The following is a 17,030-nucleotide window of genomic DNA, read 5'->3' as shown; positions in this document are numbered from 1 at the left end:
AGTTGTCACTTCTACTGCAAAATAACTCATTCCAATCTGAAGATCATTATATGAATAGGCAAGAAAGGCTGGACAATTTCTGAAACAGCCTTAATTAAGCCAACAAGTCAAGTAATTCCCCAATGAAACACTGACTTTCCCCCCCAGCTTGATTACCCATAGACTCAAACACAATTATCTAATGCAATTGTTCCTCGGAGGATAAAAAACATGATCTGACAAGCACCACAGTGGTCTGCAGATTCAGAAAATCAGACTCAGAGTCAGAGTAAAAGGCACTTGACTTTGTTCTGGTACAGTAAGTTACAGCTGGTTTTAATTAGTAAAACCAAATGGGCCAAATGGTCGCTTCTCGTCAGTAACTGTTCTTATGCTCTTAGTAAATTGATTAAAGAGATTGAAAAGCTGGTAGAAATGAAAAATGATAGCAAACTTTTGCAGGGATTTATACTTTTATCTGGATAAGGTTTCATGGGGAAATTCTTTTAGTGCAGCAAGTTGGTTTCAAGATATTTCAGAACATCTGTGGATGAGAAAGTTACATCTCTGAAAATCATTACCATTATTTCTTCTGGTTTGGTAGATAAAACTCTTTCATATAATGGGAGCTTATCTTATGAACTCAGGACAATGTTTAATCTTAGAAATTACTTTGCTGTCAATTGGCCCTGGTGGAACGATTCTTTAGTGTAGTGGCTCAACTGACTTTTTTCTTTGCACTAGTTAATACATTACAACCCACCCTGCTTTTTTAGTGGTTTCATGATATCAACATGCCCAGGCTATGAATAATACAACTGCAATGGAAGTCCTCAGAACAACAAATGGGCTCTCTTTTTAAGAAAAAAGAAATATTCTAATAATATTTGTGACACCTTCCAATACTACAAGCAGACCAGCCTTTCTGCGAAACCTGTTGAGCTGACTGGTGCTTTAAGCTGCCCTGCAAGTTCAGCTCCACTCTACCAAAAACCGTGAATTTCCCTGCTGCGATCACATTGTACTTCTCAGGGAATCAAGTCTCACATGCATTGCTACGATGCAGACAAAGCATGTCTCTGATGTAGTGTACACTTTCACAGTTCCACATCCATCCATCTTTCAACTGCTTTATCCGGAATAACGGATTCTACCCCGGCCAGCAACAGGCACAGGGCGGGATACACCCTGGATGGGACGCAAGTCCATCACATCCCAGGGTGCATTTTCCCAGAGGCCAATTAACCAATCAGTGTGTCTCTGGGCTGTGGGAGGAAACCCGAACGAATGCAAGGAGAACATACAAACTCCACACAGACAGCACTTCACGAGTTAAACCCGGGGCCCCAGCGCTGCAAGGCAGCAATTGCACCCCCACGCCATTTAAGAGTTCACACTCCACATGTACAGTCAATGTTCATTGTTTTTTTTTTCCCTGTATGGTCAGAAAGGAAAGTTCTTTTGCTTCTCGCATTACTGCTGGCTTCTGCACAGCAAACCACATACCGCAAATAACTGTTCTATCAAAAGGATGCACACATCTAACAGTGTTCATGAACAGTATTACATTTTTTGTTATAACAGAACTTAATATATCAACGCGTTCAGGTGGGAGCTGCGCCAGCAACGTTTCGGCGGTGGAGTCTTCTTCAGGTGAAACGTTGTGTTTTATTTCTTCTCTTTTCAGCAGGGAATAAACCTGTTACTTGTTCCTTAATATATCAATGACTGACTAGAGACTATCTAGTCTGCTTCAATGTCTCTATTCGCTATAGTTGTTATTCTATATTTCCTAGGTATAGAGCCTGCAGTTAAACTACTGTTTAGGTGTAACAGAGATAATTATGAGAGCTCTGCCTCTCCTATATGACCCAATACAATATTACAGTATTAATATGTACAACACATTAATAAAAGCAAAGCACAAATCTGCCCCCTTTGTCTGAACTGATTATTATACAATTTTAATAATATTGTTTATATGCTGAGACACCACTCTTAATACCTGCATAGCAGTAGTGACTGCCCAGCAAATACTGTACCCTTTTCATCCAAACTGTGCATCAAGTCATCTCACCCCACCCTGTACTTCACTGTACACAGACATACCCAATATGTTTTGAAAACATGGAATACATTACTTCACTTTCAAAGGCCGTTCAAATGTCCCACCAATTCCTTTCAACTCCATCCAAACCCTTTTTTTCCCGTAATAAGCTCCCATTAAACGCTAGAGCTTGAAGGATTTTCTTTTGCCTGAAATGTTGTTAAATGAATGTGTGAGATCAGAACCCAAACAATAGCTTTTGTTAGAACCTCCGAAAGTCTGATGTGCTGTTCCAAAATAAAAAAGTGAAACACCATAGTGTACGTGAGACTTGTGAGACGAAGCCTTTAATGATACAGTATGCCATACTAGGGCAGTAGTGTGGAAGAGTGGTTAAGGCTCTGGGCTTGTACATATAAGGTTGTAGGTTCTAATCTTAGGTGGGGCTAATTTACCCCAAAGCAAGCAACTTCACTCAGATTGTAACGGCAACATAACAGCTATAAAATTGAAATCAGCAAAATAAACTAACAACAAAAATGCGAAGAATACAACAATACCTTTGCTCTCATAAAGAGGTCACACATTAAATATATAAGTATCAGGATGTTTTGTTACTGTTTAGCAGTCTACAGTGCTTTTTGAAAAGAGGAATAAGAGGCTTACAGAGTGAGTTACAGAGCTGAGTACAGGATTCCCCACATGGTGGCACATCATTAACAGAGTGCTTATAGGGGTGTCTGGCGTTGGGTACCCCGAGGGACAGGGCTCTCTCCACTCACACCTCCCTTAATCCTGTGAAGCCCACAGTGTCACATAGAGAGATGACTCAAGAGGGGAGCGGGACAAGGTTATCTGTCCCTCCTTATTATCTCTATATCGTTCAGTACAAAAAAAAGAAAATGAAAAAATACTGTACTTAATGTTCAGAACTGCTAGTCCTTCTATGTCATATCGGATGTTAGGGTTTCACATTTCCCCAAATCCACAGCTTATGCAACATTTCTGTGTTGTTACAATAGGAAACAATGCGAAACAGCTGGTCGGGTGAGATTAAAAGCCACTGTTCAATTTTAAGAGCTAATCTACACCAGCGCTGTTTTAGAAATGTTTTGCTTTCCATGCATGTCTGCCATCTGCCTATAGCTTCTGCTGGTAGTGCATTGTTGTCAATACTGCAGTCTACACTGTGTATAAGTAGAGTGTACAAACATACTTTTTCTACTGTATATAACGCAACACAAGATATTTCCTTTTATCATTATACCACCACAATACCATGTGTCAATAATTCACTAGCCCCCGAAAACGTGGTCATCTGAAGTAAACGACTGGCTCATGAGGTCATGGGTCAAGTGAACAATGGATATTCAACTAGCCAAGAGATGGGTGGTAAACACGGGCACTAATGTTGGTCCTGTCGACAAGTTTCTCAACAAGATTCAGCGCGATGTATGAGCGAATAAGTACAGGTTGTGCAGCGTAGAAATGGTTAAACGTGATATGCAGAGTTAACAAATACAGTAAGTAGCATTTGTTAACAAAACCATCTCAAAGTCGATATGTTGAATTAAATTCAGTTGTACTCAAATTGACAGTTTAGATAAAGTATATAAAAAACATCTTGCCTGTATGTGTCAATTTCATAACATTATATATAATACAGCACTACATCAATACATCAATACAGCAGCAAATTTTTTTGGAATAAAGAGTGCTTTATTGCAACAGAAATAGATTGGTTTTATAAATATTGTCATTTTGGGATAGGAAATGTGTGTTGATATTTTCTCTGCTTTGGAATTTACATGATTATGAAGTTTGATAGTTTTTTAATATGAAATATATTTTCATTTCAGATACCGAACCGAACCTTGTGCTCAAACCAGGTTGGCCATCGGACAACCTTCCAAATTAATCCCAGCAGCTCCTCCCAGTAATCATACTACAGTATCAAAAAACATAGATCAAAAACTGTAGTTCATCAAAAGGAGCAGGAAGTTGGATCAGAACCCTTCACATGATAACACTGTCTAGAATCTGAAGACAAATAAAGAGTCTAGTCAAACCGTCACAAGAAAGCAAACTAATTGACCAATATGAGCAACATTGACACTCAACAAGCTATAATACAACATTCAAGAGATCAACACACTTCCAAAACAGGATTTTGTAATGTTAAAAGGAATCTGCTCTTTACATGTAATGCTTTCTGTGCTGTGCAAAGCAGTATTTAAAAAGATGTACAGTAAAAGCAACCTTTTATTGTGGTGTATCGTTGGTTCTACAAAAAGATTTCATTCTACACCTCCCTGCATAGACAAAGGAGTAATGGGATTGCTGTCATACACCCATGACACAGAAAATACCCTATACAGAAGAACATTTTGTTGCCATTCTACTGTTTCTGGAATGGATGGGCAAAAGTGATATCAATCAACACACTGCCCTTATGCCTCTTGTAACTTTCTCCTAAAAGATCCACCAGGTTAATTGTGTGTTTGTTCACCTACTGTATGATCATGGGATCACTCACGCCCTGTAACAACCCACCTCAAGGCACTCATCTTGGAGCAGAGTGCAAGGAGTGACTGTACCCTGGACAGGATGCCAGTCCACTGCAAAAGCTCATACACAAGGACGATTCACAGACACCCATTGGCATGGCCAGCAAGTCTTCTGGGAGGTGGGAGGGAATCGAACAATCAAAACAAGTATGGCATCGAACCCGGGACTCCAGAGCTTTCAGAGAGCAGCGCTGTCCTCATCACAATCACATCACCCCTGTTAATCATGTAATTAACTATTATCAGTAGATCATTGCCGATTATATTTAAATTACCACGGGAGTAAAAGTCGATTGGAAAGACAGCACATTGGAAAATCTGTACATAAACAGTGTTATGGATTGCCTGCTATTATATTCCAAAAAGTGGATATACCCAAATCAATCAAGCCATCTATGAAGCGTAAGTATGTGGTATATACACATTAATACAAACAATAGCTCTTGCACCATCTACCAGCAGTATAAAATCCGAAACCTTGCTAAGAAGGTGTCAGGCAAATTGATCCCAAAGCCCAGTGCTTTCTCATGCCCAGTGCCTGGAGAGAGACCCCGTGAGAGAGTGGTGTGTGTGTGTGGGCGTGTGGCGATGAGGGGGAGGGTGGTGTGGAAGTGAAGCAGGACTGTGGGGGTGGGCTGGAAAAAAAAAAAACAACAGAGAAAGAAGAGAAAAAAAACATCTGGAGATGAAACCAGCGATATTACAGACATCCCCAATTAAAACAGCTGTCCATTTGTTGGTAGGTCTCTGTGGCTTTCTTCAAAACGTAGAAATTATTTCACACATCCAATAATAAAGCTGACAATTTTCTTAAACGTACAGTATTAGTTTTAACTCAAACAGACTTTAAGAAACATTGTGAGTGACATGCAATTGTTAAAAAAAATTAAATGCGGCTACACGCAACTTTTTTTTTTAAAGCTTCGAGTTTATTAACGTTAGGAAGACTTGGGGAGGTTTGCGTTTTACAGGATAATCTCTCTTGGTGGTCCCACTTGGATAAATGATTCATTCAATGGTTAGTAACGGGGTTTCTGGCATCAGTCAATCACTGCATATTACTGAGGGTCCCCCTGCTAGGTGTCGGACCCATGCAATCTTTTTTTATTTTGACGAGCAGATCCATCCATAAAAAAACACAGCTCTCACTCAAAGATCTCTCAGAAAACATTTCATTCGGTAGAGTAACCAAATTTTCATTTTCGATTTCCAATCAAACCCAGTTTCCATACTATATCAACATCTGACAGTTCTTTACCACAAAGTGTTCTTAACCGGGGTCAGCAGAATGAATTATGGAGATATGTGCTAAACAAACAGTGGTATTTGGTAAAATCATTTAAGGAATTATAGGGGATGAGGGAGGGGAATTTAAGAAAATATTTATAGGCATGTTTACAATGCCACATGTGTTCGAGTATAAGCAGACAAGAGGATACATTAGATTTTATGTGGTATAATACTAGAAAACACATTCAGGAATAGTCCAAGAATTGAGGATGCACATCAGTAAAGCTAGACTATTTGCTAATTTAAATGAATTCAGAAAATATTACAGTCAGGGGCCAAAAATACTGTATGTCCAGAGGGTCATTTTACTTCAGTAAGCAACGGTACAGTGAAAGTTAAAAAGCATGCAGATGTCCATGCAGATGTTTTTGAATAAAAAAACATTTGGAATTTTAGCGGCCATTGCATGGACACAACTCTGACGAGAACAACAGTTGACTACACACTGATGTTGACAGCAGCGGGTCACCACTCCAGGGTGTGATGCTGAGAGGGAAAATGGGAACAGTCTCCTGCTAACGTGAAGATTAATAGGGAGCAAGGTCACTGGACTGGCAGAACAGGTTGTTTATTACTATTCTTCACATGTTATTAAGGAACAAGTAAAGGTTTATTCCAGGCTGAAAAGAAAAGAGACTCAACATTTCGGCTGTGGAGCCTTCTTCAGGTGTACACATTCAGTGCTCTTTGGTCACACCTGAAGAAGGCTCCACAGTCAAAATGTTATGTGTTTCGTTTCAGCCTGGAATAAATCTTTACTTAATGTACGAGGCTACCTACAGTACTGTATGTGAACATTTTATGAGATCAAGATCAATTATTTCACAGGTACAAAGTACAGGAGATCAAGAATGTTTTCCAAAATGGCAGTATCAAAGCTCACAATTAACTATATTATCTTGGTCAGCATTGTTCGAGCATCAAACATTTTTGGCAAGGCTCCCCAAGAGGAATGACATCTGATCAGTTAGGTGCAGCTGGGTCAACTCATTAGAAGCACTGAATGTAAATATCAAGTCTGCCTTTAAGCTAATGGCCTTTCAAACCCACAGACGATGGCTTCTGGAAAGAGATCTTATGTGAAAACTTGAGACGTGCCGGTTGTTTTTGTGAGGGGAGTTGAACATATTTGACACTTTATGTGTGATTTTATTTTTTTTTTCAACAATTTACAAAATAGCTTCAATTGGAGTCATTTGTCCAACTAATCAGATAATACTTCTCAGTCTGATTGGAGATCTGCCTTCAGTTCATCCATCCATCCATCCATCCATCCATTTTTAACTGCTCTATCCAATACAGGGTCATGAGGTAGCCTATTTCAGCAAGCTTACTTAATGTGTTATGCGGTTTTACAAACCTGGATCCAGCAAACGTGCTTGAAATTAAACTAGACAAAACTGTTTTTCCCTCATCAGGTCAATAAAGCTTCAGATTTAAGACTGTCAGTTTTTAAGATCATTTTTTAAGTAACAAACTTGTAACTCATGTTCGGCTTGATGCTGAAATCGGCTGAGTGTTGTTTATTAATTTGTGAAACATTGCATGTCTCCGATCAACCCTGTCCATGGTATGATGCAGAGAAGCAGATTACTTTCTTTTAAAGCTTGACCATTGTATTATTCCGGTGGCTGAAATTTCTTCAAAGCTGCTGCTGTTTATATATAAGCTTCACCCCTCTGGATTGATAACTATATCTTGCTGTTGATGAAGTCACTAAATGGTCCGAGTTTCTTATTGTGCCAAGAACAAAATTACCAAAAATGGAAGACTGTGCCTTCTGTACTGTAGTCCCACACCTTTGGAACTCTGATGTTACGAAAGATGCAAGTACTGTATATGTCTCAAAATCATGTACAAAGACTACATCTATAAACTGAATTAAATGTAAGATGATTTATGGGTAGTTCTAACGTAATTTTGAGTTCATCGTTTTGAGGCTCTGTTTTATTGTATTTTGACAGTTTATCCTTTTAAATGAAAGGTACTATATTATCATTAGAGCTGATGATGGATGGGTGATTACTGAAAACCCCCCACCCCACCCCCCTCACTAACAAAAAAGGCTTTAAGATTCTTAGGTTGAGCATTTGCTTCATTTTAAGAAGCACCAAGTTGCAATGTAAAAGATTAGCCGAGTAGAGGTGTACTCATTTGAAGATACACTAGCATGAAAAACCCCTGCATTTGTTTTAGAAGTATGTCTTCCTACGCCTTCTGGTCCAGTTCTTTTTATTCTGAAAATATACTGTACCCTGTCTTTCCTGTGCCCTGTTCCACACAGAGAAAACTAAAAGGCATCAGCTTAGGGAAATCTACTCACCAGGGTGGGGGAGGCATGTATGCATAGGACTGCTGTTAATCTTTCAGAAATTAGTGCAGGTATTTGTTTTAAGTAAGTTAATTAAGCATAGGCCCTTGGATCCTCCAGGTTTGTTCTTGCAGGGCTGGCTTAGATTGAAATGATAAAAGTAATTACTTTTCGGTCTTGCCTTGTTGAGCAATCTGTCATTGCCTGGCCCTGCATGGCGGTCCAACAGCTGCTGTTTAGATGTGAGAGAGAGTTGCAGCGCATAAAATTAGGAATACATTGACAAAAAAAAAACAAAAAAACAAAAAACATTTTTATTATCCAACGCTAGCAAAGAAAACAAAATGGAATACTAACAAACATGAATCATGAATAGGGATTTTCAGATTAGTTGAATAAAACGGATTGTTTTAAATTTCATTATTGATAATGTGAATACATCTGAATAAATTGGAATCCCCTGCAAGTCCTAGAAGCCCTATTAGTTCCTCAGTTCTACCTGCTTCAGTAATTGGAACTGGAGACACAAAATGCCAGGAGGGATACATTCCCATAATGACAAGCAAGAATCACTACCTTAGGCAGACAGTATAGTAAACAGCTTGGGCATTAACTCCTTTAACACAGTAGAGACTGCTTTCTCATTCACAAAGGTACAGCCTTTGCAAACCACAGGAAACTGTGCCCTAAAGCAAGCAAGAAATCATTGCTTGCCTTATCTACTTCAGTACACAGTGCCCTTGTTTAAAGCATTAGTATACTGTATGCAGTAATAGATAGAGTGATACTTTATGACTATCAGCACAGAATGCACAAGGAATTTGTCCCCATGTTGCAAACAGCCATTCGGTTCAATTTTACTTTCACTTAACAAGCAAACATGCACAGTTGTATACACATATACTGTTGCTATTTTACACTGCCTACTACAAACACATCAAATACTAGGGCAACGTCTTAAGACTCCTTCAGTGGGTCAATTATTTTGTATCTGTATAAGGGGGAAAAGGATTCATCCTTTAATAAATCTAAGAAGCTATATTTGAAGCTCATGGCGCAGCCAAATCAATCAAATTATTTAACACTATTAGAAAAAAAATACTAAAAAAGTACTTCAAAACTGATGGAGCGTTGTTAACTTACGGAAGGTTTGTTTAAATGAACATTTGCTGCATACTATGTACTTTATTAATTGTAAGGGATAATCCACCTTCCCATTAGGAATAACAATGGAATGTTTTGCCTGTGAACAATTTATAATTGTTTCTTACCAATGTGTTCCTTTTCAGTGTGTTTTAAGAAGAACTGTATGCTGTCTTAGAAGGATGCAATACAGATGTGCACAATTAAGTGTTAAAATGGGAGATTCTGTCTACTTTTTTGGGTCTGACACTCATGATTAATGAGATGTTAAGTTATTTTTAAGTTAAGTTATTGGCCTGAAGTATCATATTCAATAATTTAAACAGATTGAATTTGCAATGGGATTGGTCTGACCTCCAAAAGGAACCAGGGACCTTCCCTATAACTTGAGAAAAAAACAACAGAAGGGGAGAAAGGAAAGTCTCATGTAGCACATAAAACAAACGTTTCTATATGCTACTGTTTCAAAAATAAATTTGGTAATACTGATAAATCCAGTCAGTTCCTAAGCTGACTATCATTTTCAGAGACAAAATTAATGAATCAATCAAAGAATCAATTAATTCATTACATGCAGGACTTATTCAGTATTCATTCTGAATCATGTTACTGGGATCCCCTCTACCTTCATCCTCTACATCTCTTATAAGTTTTGCTGTACTGTACCTCCCAGAGTTCTGGCACAGAAGGCATGCGTTGTTATGTTGTAGTGTTGAACTGCTGCATTGTTATGTTCTTGCAGCGTGAATAAGAACTCCAATGTACATGTACACATGTCAATAAACCCCTCTGCTGCTCCACTCTGCTGGCGCTGTATCATGAATAAAGAGCTCTGATGCTCCACTGCAATGTTCGTCCTACTCTCTGCATTGCCACCACTATCGGAGTTCAGAGTGGGAAATCCGAAGGCTCAACAGAGATTCTTAGAAACAGCATAAAACATAGTCAACATATAAGAACTTTATTATGAGCCATGGCAACAATTGTACGCTTTTAACAGGAAACAATGTTTACACGTTAGCTCTGTACATCATTTGTTATTGGACATAACTGATTCTGTATTTATATGTTTTTTGTTCAGACTTTTATTATAGTCTTTTCACAGATGCACAGTTTTTCCAGTCGTAATCTGCCAATGTTATTTTTCCTGGTTAGCAAGGATTAACCAAACTTTTGTCTACTGAGTACATACATTTAATTCTATTGGAGTAATATTAAATTACACGTACAGTAGATTATGGAAAGTAGTTCTGGAAATCTGAGCATTGGGCCTAGGTTCTGTAAATGCTATATATTGAAGAGAGGCAGACAGAAGAGAGCAGAAACTAATCTTTATGAGAAATGGTAGAAAGTTAAACAAAACATCCACATCCGAAATATATTAACAAGACCTGTATACTCTTTTTTTTCAGCTGGGTTTACTGCATATACAGTAAATACTTCAAACGTCTACTGCATTCCCACAGATCGGAATTATATAGTAGGATTATGAGCTTTTTATCGTAGTACAGAATTCTTTAATAATCTTAAAGTGTACAAAAAAAAAAGATTTACTCCTTGAGAAACATTTTTGCCGGCTTTATCACTGGTGAAAAATGAGCAATTTCTATCACTGTTTTCCTTGATATCTGAGACCCAAATGAAAACACATCTGTGTTACTCCTGCTTTTACAGTAGTTTCGTTGGGGGTATTACTTATAATTCCACTTTGGAGAATAAGACTGGAGTCGTTTGGTCGTTGACCAAAAATCCTAACACGAATGCATATATAAAACTGTGCTGTTTTCTTTTCATGTTTAAACCGACATCAGCTGTCGAGAAATGGCAATAAGCAGCAACTCTGCGAGGGATGTGTAATACCTGTCATAGGGACAAGTTACTCGGTTATTTCCCGTTCACAAATAACCTCCGGTCATTCACAAAAAACTTCTCTCTGAGTTCTTTTTTAATTAACTACAGAATGAATAGGGGCAGCCCAATGACACAGTGGTGCAGTGGTTAGCATGGCTTCACAGCACTGGGGCCCCGGGCTCAATCCCTGGAGCCACAGTCAGCCCAAAGACCATCTCCTCTGGGAAAACTGGCCCTGGTGTGGGTGTGTGCATGTCTGTGTCAGTGTGTGTGCCTGGCGACAGACTAGCGTCCCATCCAGGGTGTATCTCGCCTCGTGCCTGGTTGCTACCTTGTGCCTCGCCTGAGACAGGCTCCGGCTGCCCCCCACCTTGCACTGGATAAAGTGGATGGAAAATGGATGGATGGACAAAAAGAACTGTCATTGCTTCCTTCTTTTTCCTCAAAGGCCAACTTCGTTGGTACTGTAGAAACCACGCAAAACACTGCATTTGCCTGACAGTTACTGACACTTAAGGTTTCCAGGTGCCCTGCACAGATCACCCACTTTCATTCATCTCAAATGTATTTCTAGTTGACAAACCATTTTAAGCCCAACTGTAATTGGCAACAAAATGATCTTTCCTTGATACCAATCTTTCATGGATGTTAGACTCAAGAGCTAAATATTTAAAAACTTGTAAATTTTGAAAAATATTTGTACAGGACTTTACAACAGATACCACTGGGGCACGGAGAGAAAAAGTACTTTGCATACAACATTTGGTAGAAAAGATAAGGTCACAAACCATCGCGTTAAGTGTTGGAGCAGAGTTGTGTACAAACATCAGGCCATAACTACACCATTTAAACGCAATGCTTATTCTAAAGGGTAGCATAGTTAAATTCTGGTGGGTGTTTATCAGTTAATGCAGACCCCAACATTAAAATCAGTTAAAAAAAACTACATTATAGGGTAATATAAGTGAAGTAATTTGAATTTAAAAAAGCCAAAAAATAAAATAAACTAATTTTCACTTGCTGCCCTTTATGTTTGCTTCAGATATCCGTATTTTTACAATGTGTGTTTTTATCCTCATTTTAAAAAGTGTGTATGTTCTACCAGTGTTTGCTGGGTTTTCTCCAGGTGTGCCCATGCACTCCGACCATCCAAAGACTAGCTGGCCCAACTGCTGTCTCTGATTTGTCCCTATCTAGTTCGAAGTGGGTCCCATCGTGTGCCCAGTGTCTTTGTGACTGACTCCAGAGATCCTTCCAAGTGGCTTTCTGATAATTGATGGATTTGTTTTACTATTACAGCAACAGGATATCTTAGAGGTTACAGTTGTACACAATTACAAAGAGATACACCCTTATCGACCTTGTGAGAGGACACTGGCAAATGTCACACAAATTTTAATAGCTGAAAATCTGCTGCTTTATTTCTACAGCATATACAGTAATTTTATAATAATTACTAATGAGCTTGACCTAAAGATTTCTGAGTCAGTGCATCCATAGTAGTAAAACTAACAGCTGCAGAGAGCGTGACCTGATCTTTCCACGTTCACTTAAGGAGGTGGAGACTTGTTTTTTAATCCTTTGTCACGAGATCCCATCCCTAGTTCTACTGATGAAAGAATAAATATAGATGTAGGTCATAACATCTTGATTATATCTCATCTGACTGTGTGGCATACAGACATCTGTCCTTACAAGCCCTCTGAGTTTAGACAAAATTAAAAATAATTATTTTCACAGTAAGTATAGAAAATATTGGCTATAGGTATAGTTTTGTGAGCAAGACATTACATTACATTAAATTCATGAGTCATTGGTTGTGCCTCAGTCCAAAATCTACACATTAAATATGAAGTAATGTGTCTGCATTAGTGAGACAAACTCAAGTAGGTTATTAAACAAAGGTGATCTTTTTCTTGATGTCAGATTCTAAAGGCTGACATACTTTGGTGAAAGCACTTTTGTGCTTCAGTTACAATTGAATTATTTTTCCTGAAAAAAGATCCATCACTCCCACTGAAGTTGGATACTGTAACTAAATATTACTGAACTAGTATTGTAGTAAAAAAAGCACGTTTATTATTTTTCCCTGCAATAAACATTTGAAAACATAGCCAAAATGCACTACTGAAACCAGGAGATATTCTGGTATCTATTTAACACATATTCCAAAAATTTAAACAGAGTTTTAACTGTTTCTCCTTTTGTAATTACACCTTGGAAACAAAGTGTTTATAATAAATTTTACTAGGGTTTAATTAACAACTAAGAAAGGATACAAACAAGAGAAGACCAATCCGATCTATTCTTCTTTCTCATTTAGGAAGCTGCTTGAACTAGACGGATGAGTAATTTTCTGACACCCACACCATTCTGTGTAAAGAAGGCCCCTGTTCTCAGTCCTAAATGTTTATTTTAGATCGCAAGTGCATCCTCAGACCCTTGTTTCAAAAGTGCTCTTCACCCAGTCTCTTTCAGGATTTCAAATAATAGTCTCAGTCTACTCTCTCCCAGGATAAAGAGATTCAGATCCTTAAACCTGCAAGGATATACCTTTAAGGTTAGGAACTGTCTTTCTGAGTCTTCTGGGGGCAGATTCCAGAGCAGCAATGTGCTCTCTGGGACTGGGAGTTCAAAACCATGACACAATATTCAAAATGGGATCATTCTAGTGTATCCCTAACTTTAACAACCATTGATTACAATTCTTCACTTTCACTACATCCTTTCACTTCTCAGTGTTTTTTAATCATCTGACTGGATGAACATGCTGATGCATTCACATACACACCTAAATCCTTTTGTAAACTGATTTTAAATCAGCACCTCTCATGTACGGTTCTTGCTGTTGTGTAAATATTTGTCTATCTATATCTATATCAGATTTGATTTTCCAGGAGTCACCACACACTGTAATGGTATCCGATTATTTTAAACTCCTTTTCTGTTTCTATGGTATGTGTCAGTCCCTCTATATTTCTGTCATCTACAAATCTTCATTATCTTTACTGGAATCTAGATCATGCAAATTGATGTAAATCAGGAAGAGCTCAGGGTATAAAACAAGTCCCTGTGGTATCCTACTCATTATCTTTGTCCAGTTTAAGCTCTCTCTCCTCACTATCACAGTCATCACACTATGCACATACATTATCTTGGATTTCCACAGCTGTCAATTAAAGACCAAATGCTTCATGCACAACCTTATCAAAGGCTGTGCAGAAATGTAAATCTACCACATCATAAGCTTAACTTATATCACATGCTACTATTATCTGTTCAAAGAAATCAAAGCAACTATTTTAACAAGATATATTCTTTCAAAATCATACTATTTCAGTATAGAAACCATGACCTATATGTTCACCATTACTGAAGGAAACGGATAGAGCAATCAGACTGACCCTGTTGTTCAATGGTTTAGTTTAATTTCACTTGTTAGAGGGCCATATGATTTGCACTTTTTCAATCAGTGGTACAGTGAGTACCTTTGCTCCACATGCGTGTTGAGAATGCTCCTTTAAGGGTATACACATACACACAACACCGTTTATTTAAGATGTATAGCACACAACCGAGTATATTTGTTAATTCTTATAGATGCTAATACCAGTAACTTGATTGTTTTCTTATTAGCAACAAAGATCTTTTTTGTTAGAACAAGATCCTTCAAAAACTGAACAGAAACTATCATCAGCCTAGGGTATGTTGCTTTTCTATATACTACTGTAGTATAAATTGGCCCAGTGGTACTTTGTTACACACCTTCTTTCTGCCATTAAGGTTATGGGTTTATGAGCTGTATTTTTAAAAAGACTTTGCTGATATCCCTTTGACTACCATTTGCAGCTCACTGTACTTTTCTTTTTCCTTCAGACACGGAGGTTTATATATTCTATAACGTGCTTTTGTTTTTACAAACATGTTCCTAATTTATCTATTAAACCAATAATTTCTGAAGGCCCACCATGTTTTTCTACGAATTCCTTGTTTATTAGACGTGTTTATAGATAGTAAACCTTTCCTAATTCCTTATATTCTGCTTTCTAAAATTATTGCTTTTTATTTTATAATTCACCTGAAACAGTTTAAAACAATAACTATGATACTCTTTTAATAATAAAGTTGAAGCCCTCCATCTGTACTGTTTAAATTATTCCTATTTGAGGTCTGCAATAGACTCATATTGTTAGACGTTTGAGAGTTAGCTTTTGCATAACTTGTAGTTCCTGAAGTATCTTCCCCATCTGTAGAGTTTTGTCTTCTCTAAGCAACGGCACTTGTATTATCACTTCCAATGTGGAAACATAGAAAATAGCAGTTTTAAATTGACAAGCAACACACAAACCAATGTATGAGCTCCAACACATAAGCAGACACATTCAGCCTTCGCACGTCTTAATAAAAGTTCAATTCATTTAAAGACTGTGAAAAATCAGGGATTACCACGTGAGAGCCAAGAGAGCCATTGTCTAAAAAAAACAAAAACGAAGCCCCTGCCAAATTACACTGCCAGAACTAGAACTGGAACAATTCTCAACAAACTGCGTTAGTCACTTCATGCTGCAGCACCAGATTTTACAATAAGGAGATATTTGTTCCAATTAACAACAGATAAGTTCCTTTAGAATTTTTTTCTCCACTGTGGGAGCTGCCAGTAAGTGCCCATCTATAACTACTTTTGATCTTAACATGGGTTAGATCAGTTTACCCTGCACTTTGATTGATTCTTTCTCCTTCTTCTTAGCTGACGCACAGCTCACATTTCGTGTGATCTTCTCTATTCACATGCAGGGTTCGACTTCACCCCTCTTTTCACCTCTCCCCACTTCGCACCACCCGAGTGGCCTCTCTGCCTCTCCCCTGCTCCCGCCTCCTCCTCTCTCCCGGCTGGTGTCCTCCTATGCTACTTAATCTTTGCTGTCTGTCCTGTCTTTCTCACACCCGAAGAAGGCTCCACAGCCGAAACGTTGTGTTTTCTTTCTTCTCTTTTCAGCATGGAGTAAACCTATTACTTTTTCCCGCCCGGCTCACATGACTTTCATCCTTGAGACTGGCATGCTTCACTTACTATACAGTACCTACCAGTGGTCAGTACACTGACATACCTGTAATGTACAGAGATCACAGATGTCAAACCAACATGCTCTCAATTCAGGTGTTTCGACACATGAATCCGTGATGTTCCACACCTGCTGTTGAAAACGCAATTCAAGTGGACTTTCTTTGTCCTACTATTTTACTTCCAAGGAATGGAGTCGAGCAATAGGGCTGTATTTGTTCTACATCCACGTGTAACCATGAATAAACATGCCCTTGCACCCCTGCCTCCTTGTCTTTTGACACAGATTCAGCAGTGGGGACTGTGACTCACGTTCAGGGTTGCAAAACAACATTAAAACTTGGAAACCTGCTCGGCTTTCCTCCTTTGCCAGCCATCAATCACAACCTAATATAATCAACGAAAATGAGCCAAAGCTTTTTCAAACTCAAGCAGTGAAAAGACTGACTTACTGCTTGCTTACTTGCTTAACTTCCTTCCTTACACAATGTACCCAGTACAAATATGAAGTCAGTTTTGTGGTTTGAATATACCTACAGTACTGCAGGTCTCACTTCTAGCCTTCTGGCATAACAGCATCATCTTGTTTCTAAACACTGTAACTGAGCATAAAATAACCTATTGTTGCAGCGCTACTCAGCTACGCCAAAGCAAACAAAAGCTGGTCATTTGTGGAAGCCCTGGAGAGTAAGAGTTACTAGATATTACCTTGGTTCCCAGATACACTTAAGAAACACACCCGCACGGATCTCACTTGGGCAGCCCAGGGTGTTTTAAGGA

At 38.4% G+C, this 17,030-nt stretch overlaps 1 protein-coding gene across 6 annotated transcripts in view; it reads right to left on the bottom strand.

Annotated features, from left to right (window-relative positions):
- Positions 1 to 17,030, bottom strand: part of xrcc4 (X-ray repair complementing defective repair in Chinese hamster cells 4) — a 156,016-nt gene that overhangs the window by 44,999 nt on the left and 93,987 nt on the right. The window lies entirely within an intron of this gene.

The sequence above is a fragment of the Lepisosteus oculatus genome, chromosome 3 (genome assembly GCF_040954835.1).
Source record: "Lepisosteus oculatus isolate fLepOcu1 chromosome 3, fLepOcu1.hap2, whole genome shotgun sequence".
NCBI lineage: Eukaryota > Metazoa > Chordata > Actinopteri > Semionotiformes > Lepisosteidae > Lepisosteus > Lepisosteus oculatus.
The sequence above is the reverse complement of the archived record's forward strand: the minus strand, read 5'-3'. Positions and strand labels throughout refer to the sequence as shown.